At 41.0% G+C, this 6,811-nt stretch overlaps 1 pseudogene; it reads left to right on the forward strand.

Moving 5' to 3' along the window:
* The first annotated feature begins 6,358 nt into the window (after window positions 1–6,358).
* Window positions 6,359–6,808, forward strand: LOC114006752 (elongation factor 1-alpha 1 pseudogene; annotated as a pseudogene).
* Window positions 6,809–6,811: the final 3 nt, after the last annotated feature.

The raw sequence follows: 6,811 nt of genomic DNA on the forward strand, positions 1-6,811 counted from the left end.
GGATTGTAATAGTGGCTTCAAACCAATGGTTCACAAACTCTTTAGCCTGAGACTTTTTTAGAGTTTTTTGTTTTGTGGGGTTTGTGGGGTTTTTTGTTTGTTTGTTTGTTTGTTTGTTTTTGTTTTTGTTTTTGTTTTTTTGCTGTAGGCCATGAGCCCTCATCACTAGAGACACAGAGAGAAAGTGAGAAACCACCCCCCGGGGAGGATGGCCATACTACAATCCCTTCTCCACCAGTCTCTTCTCAGGATTTTGCACACATGCACACACACTCAGCATGATTTTCAAGCTGCCAGGTCCAGAACTCAAACCTCAGTTGACCATGTGGGAGCCCAGCACCGTAACCACTACACCGCCTGCTGGCCCCAACCTGAGACTCCTTTCATCCTTAAAGATTATTGTGGGGACCAGCGGTTAGCGTAATGGCTATGTCGCTGGGTTCCCACGTAGTCGACCGTGGTTCGCGTCCTGGACCTGGTGGCTTAAACTCACGCCGGGCGCGTGTACGTGCGTGCCCAAGATCCCAAGAGGAGAATGGAGGAGAAGGGATTGCGGCGTGGTCATCCCCTCTGGGAGGTGATTTCTCGCTTTCTGTCTCTCTGCCTCTGGCTGGCTGGCGAGCACGCGCGCCTTATAGCAAAAACCTCTCCAAAAAAAGAAAAAAAAAAGATTATTGTGGACTCCTAGAGACTAGTTTATGTGGGTTATGTCTACTGATATTTAATATGTTAGAAATTGACACTGAGGAAAAAAATTATTATTTTAATTTAACTTTATTTTTATTTGACTAGAGAGGGACAGAGTGAAAGAGATTGAGAGAAAATGAGACAGCAAGCCACCAGGTCCAGGACTCAAACCACAATTGACCATATGGGAGTCCAGTGCCTTTAACCACCATGCCACCTGCTGGACACAACACTAATAAAAATTTTAAATCTGTAGTTATAAATTCAGGTTAAATAATAATAAAACTGGAGCCAGCAGGTGGCATGGTAGTTAAGGTGTTGGACTCCCACATGGTGGTTTGAGTCCTGGACCTGGCAGCTTGCTTTCTCACTTTCTCTCTGTCCCTCTCCAGTCAAATTAAAATAAGTATATAAATAAAGTTAAATAAAATAACTCTTTAAAAATAATAAAGCCTCTACTTTCCATGTAGATAACATATTTTATTAAAAAATAACTAAGGCCAGCCAGTGGCATGGTGGTTAGGCTGACTGGATTCCGGGGATAGCAGGTGGCATGGTGGTTAAGGAACTGGACTCCCACATGGCTGACCACAGTTTGAGTCCCAAACTTGATGGCTTGCTTTCTCACTTTTACTCTCTCTCCCTCTCTCTTTCTGAGTCTCTTAATTCTCATTTAAGAATATAATAAATAATTCTTAAAAAAAAAAATTAGCTAGCTCCCACATGACTGACTGCATGGTTTGAGTCTTGGATCCAACAGCTTGAAGAACATGCTGGGTATCAGGGCATGCATGCTCCAAATCCCAGGCGAATGTAGAAAAGGGGATTATGGGTGGCCAACTCCCTGCAGAGATGCTTTCTAACTTTCCCTCTCTCTATCTGCAGTGAACACAAAACTAAAAAATTAATAATAATAATAATATTTTCCAAAACAAAAAAATTAAGAAGCAATTTTTTGTTTATGCTTTTGTTTTATTAAGTATTTTATTTAACCTTATTTTATTTATTTAGTTAGTTATTTTAATTTGACCCGAGAGGACAAAATGAGAATGAGAAAGAGCGAGTGAGAAAGTGAGAAAGCAAGCTGCCAAGTCCAGGACTTGAACCGCAGACAGCCATGTGGGAATCCAGCACCCTTAACCACCAAGCCACCTGCTGGCCCCTGTTTTTGTTTGTTTGTTTGGTTAGTTTTTTTAAGAGAGATTTTTGCCATAGGGCACATGCGTTTGTCAGAAAGATAGAGACAGAGAGATAGAAAGCGAGTAATCACCCTGCAAGGGGGATGGCCATGCCACAATCCTTTCTCCTCCATTCTCTCAGGATCTTGGGCATGCACGCACATGCACATGGTGTGAGTTTTAAGTTGTCAGGTGCAGGACTCAAACTGCAGTCAACTACATGGGAGCCCAGCAACATAACCATTACACCATCTGCTGGTCCCAAGAGGCAATATTTTATACTTCTGAAAATCTCTTCACTGTGTGGTCCAGTAATGGAAGACAGATCAACTCTATCTACTTTTTCATTTAATCTATTGTGATAGGTTATTTTTTAAAAGGAATTATTTTTATTTAACTTTATTTATTATTATTAGTTTCCAGTTTAGTCAGGGGGAAGGAGTGAGAAAGCAAGCCTTCAGGTTCAGGACTTGAACCTTGGTCAGTCATGTGGGAGTCCAGTGCTTTTAACCACCAAGCCACCTGCCAACCCCTTGACAGGTTATTTTAGTTTGAGTTATATGAATAATTCTGGCCATGTAGTTGTATTAGGAACTAATAAGCTTTTCATATAATTATATATATTTTCTTTGATCTTATAAAACAACTCAACAAGTACTGGTTTCTTTATTTTTTAAGAATTATTTTATTGGGGGAACCAGCAGTTAGCGTAATGGCTATGTCGCTGGACTCCCACGTAGTCGACCGCGGTTCATGTCCCAGACCCGGTGGCTTAAAACTCACTCCGGGCGCGTGTGCGTGCGTGCCCAAGATCCCAAGAGGAGAATGGAGGAGAAGAGATTGTGGCGTGACCATCCCCCAAATTATGGCTGCATGTACTTTGACTTTTACTGATAATGTGTTTTATAGCTCCTGTAAAGAGCAAATTAGGTTTTGGGAACCAGCAGTTAGCGTAATGGCTATGTCGCTGGGTTCCCACGTAGTCGACCGTGGTTCGCGTCCTGGACCTGGTGGCTTAAACTCACGCCGGGCGCGTGTACGTGCGTGCCCAAGATCCCAAGAGGAGAATGGAGGAGAAGGGATTGCGGCGTGGTCATCCCCTCTGGGAGGTGATTTCTCGCTTTCTGTCTCTCTGCCTCTGGCTGGCTGGCGAGCACGCGCGCCTTATAGCAAAAACCTCTCCAAAAAAAGAAAAAAAAAAGATTATTGTGGACTCCTAGAGACTAGTTTATGTGGGTTATGTCTACTGATATTTAATATGTTAGAAATTGACACTGAGGAAAAAAATTATTATTTTAATTTAACTTTATTTTTATTTGACTAGAGAGGGATAGAGTGAAAGAGATTGAGAGAAAATGAGACAGCAAGCCACCAGGTCCAGGACTCAAACCACAATTGACCATATGGGAGTCCAGTGCCTTTAACCACCATGCCACCTGCTGGACACAACACTAATAAAAATTTTAAATCTGTAGTTATAAATTCAGGTTAAATAATAATAAAACTGGAGCCAGCAGGTGGCATGGTAGTTAAGGTGTTGGACTCCCACATGGTGGTTTGAGTCCTGGACCTGGCAGCTTGCTTTCTCACTTTCTCTCTGTCCCTCTCCAGTCAAATTAAAATAAGTATATAAATAAAGTTAAATAAAATAACTCTTTAAAAATAATAAAGCCTCTACTTTCCATGTAGATAACATATTTTATTAAAAAATAACTAAGGCCAGCCAGTGGCATGGTGGTTAGGCTGACTGGATTCCGGGGATAGCAGGTGGCATGGTGGTTAAGGAACTGGACTCCCACATGGCTGACCACAGTTTGAGTCCCAAACTTGATGGCTTGCTTTCTCACTTTTACTCTCTCTCCCTCTCTCTTTCTGAGTCTCTTAATTCTCATTTAAGAATATAATAAATAATTCTTAAAAAAAAAAATTAGCTAGCTCCCACATGACTGACTGCATGGTTTGAGTCTTGGATCCAACAGCTTGAAGAACATGCTGGGTATCAGGGCATGCATGCTCCAAATCCCAGGCGAATGTAGAAAAGGGGATTATGGGTGGCCAACTCCCTGCAGAGATGCTTTCTAACTTTCCCTCTCTCTATCTGCAGTGAACACAAAACTAAAAAATTAATAATAATAATAATATTTTCCAAAACAAAAAAATTAAGAAGCAATTTTTTGTTTATGCTTTTGTTTTATTAAGTATTTTATTTAACCTTATTTTATTTATTTAGTTAGTTATTTTAATTTGACCCGAGAGGACAAAATGAGAATGAGAAAGAGCGAGTGAGAAAGTGAGAAAGCAAGCTGCCAAGTCCAGGACTTGAACCGCAGACAGCCATGTGGGAATCCAGCACCCTTAACCACCAAGCCACCTGCTGGCCCCTGTTTTTGTTTGTTTGTTTGGTTAGTTTTTTTAAGAGAGATTTTTGCCATAGGGCACATGCGTTTGTCAGAAAGATAGAGACAGAGAGATAGAAAGCGAGTAATCACCCTGCAAGGGGGATGGCCATGCCACAATCCTTTCTCCTCCATTCTCTCAGGATCTTGGGCATGCACGCACATGCACATGGTGTGAGTTTTAAGTTGTCAGGTGCAGGACTCAAACTGCAGTCAACTACATGGGAGCCCAGCAACATAACCATTACACCATCTGCTGGTCCCAAGAGGCAATATTTTATACTTCTGAAAATCTCTTCACTGTGTGGTCCAGTAATGGAAGACAGATCAACTCTATCTACTTTTTCATTTAATCTATTGTGATAGGTTATTTTTTAAAAGGAATTATTTTTATTTAACTTTATTTATTATTATTAGTTTCCAGTTTAGTCAGGGGGAAGGAGTGAGAAAGCAAGCCTTCAGGTTCAGGACTTGAACCTTGGTCAGTCATGTGGGAGTCCAGTGCTTTTAACCACCAAGCCACCTGCCAACCCCTTGACAGGTTATTTTAGTTTGAGTTATATGAATAATTCTGGCCATGTAGTTGTATTAGGAACTAATAAGCTTTTCATATAATTATATATATTTTCTTTGATCTTATAAAACAACTCAACAAGTACTGGTTTCTTTATTTTTTAAGAATTATTTTATTGGGGGAACCAGCAGTTAGCGTAATGGCTATGTCGCTGGACTCCCACGTAGTCGACCGTGCTCTTAACCACCACACCACCTACTAACCCCCCAAGGCTTTCTTAAAGTCAAACTTCACATCTATCTGTAGTAAAAATGACCAGCTCCCCAATGGCCCTATGTATTCTACCTAGTAGAAGGTGAAGTTATTATCCACTTACACTAAAGTATTAAAGAGTGACAACAACTTTTTCTATTGCCTCAGGAAAATTTGGATATTAAGAAAATTGCTAGGGAGACCAGCAGATGGTGTAATGGTTACATTGCTGGACTCCCATGTAGTCAACCGTGGTTCAAGTCCGGAACCCGGTGGCTTAAAACTCATGCCAGGTGCGTGTGCGTGCGTGCCCAAGATCCTGAGAGGAGAATGGAGGAGAAGGGATTGTGGTGTGACCATCCCCCCTGGGGGGTGATTTCTCGTTTTCTGTCTCTATATCTTTGTCTGTCTGGCGAGCGCACGTGCCCTATAGCAAAACCCCCTCAAAAAAAAAAAAAAAGAATTACTTTATTTAAATTTATTATCTCTTATGTTTATTAATTAATTAATTAATTTACATTCATTCACTGATATAATACAGTATACAAAATGAGATTTTCCATCCAGAATACCCTGTATATTGGCTCAAGCAGGAATATTATCATACATGTTATCATCAACAAATAATTTTCCATTTCTTGTTTCTTACATATTTTGCTTTATTTTTTCTTTCCCCATTTCCTTACCTTTCACTCTCTGCCATTCTTCCTCCCGTACCATCTTTGGTATCTACAGTTGTTTTCCACACCTTTTTTTCCCCCACATTTTATTGATTCACTAAAGATCTTAATTAGTGGGACCAGCAGTTGACGTAATGGCTGTGTTGCTGGACACCCATGTAGTCGACCACGGTTTGAGTCCCAGACCCGGTGGCTTAAACTCATGCCAGGCGCATGTGCATGCATGCCCAAGATTCTGAGAGGACAATGGAGGAGAAGGGATTGCGATGTGGCCATCTCCCCTGGAGGGTGGTTTCTTGCTTTCTGTTAAAAAAAGAAAAAAAAATCTTAATTAGTCTAAAAACTTTCAATAGCAAACACAGCTGCATATACATATCTATGAACACAAGTCTGACTTTAGGCATAAACCTCAGTGAGTACAGTGAACATACTATAAAGTGGCACCTAGCCGGGCTGTATAGCCTACTGCAGTCATTAAATAGATATTTTAATGCATTTTTTAATTTCAAGAAGAGTTTTAGTTTTAGTAGATTAAACTCAAAAAATGTTAAGAGAAGTTTGCTTAAGACTTAAAGCCAGGGCTTTTTTTTTTTTTTCTTTTTTTTTGCAACAGGTTTTCTGCCAGAACACAGGTGTCATGAAAACCACCGCTAAATCAAAGCCAAAATGGGAAAAGAGAAGACTCACATCAACATCATTGTCATTGGACATGTAGGTTCCAGGAAGTCCACTACTGACCATCTGATCTACAAATGTGGTGGGATCGACAAAAGAACCATTGAAAAATTTGAGAAGGAGGCTGCTGAGATGGGAAAGGGCTCCTTCAAATACGCCTGGGTCTTGGATAAACTGAAAGCTGAACGTGAGCGTGGTATCACCATTGATATCTCCCTGTGGAAATTTGAGACCAGCAAGTATTACGTGACTACCGCTGATGCCCCAGGACACAGAGACTTTATCAAAACCTTGACTGCAGGCACATCTCAGGCTGACTGTGCTGTCCTGATTGTTGCTGCTGGTGTTGGAGAATTTGAGGCTGGTATCTCCAAGAATGGGCAGACCCGTGAGCATGCCCTTCTGGCTTACACACTGGGTGTGAAACAA

The sequence above is a fragment of the Tupaia chinensis genome, unplaced genomic scaffold (genome assembly GCF_000334495.1).
Source record: "Tupaia chinensis unplaced genomic scaffold, TupChi_1.0 Scaffold150006_1, whole genome shotgun sequence".
NCBI lineage: Eukaryota > Metazoa > Chordata > Mammalia > Scandentia > Tupaiidae > Tupaia > Tupaia belangeri.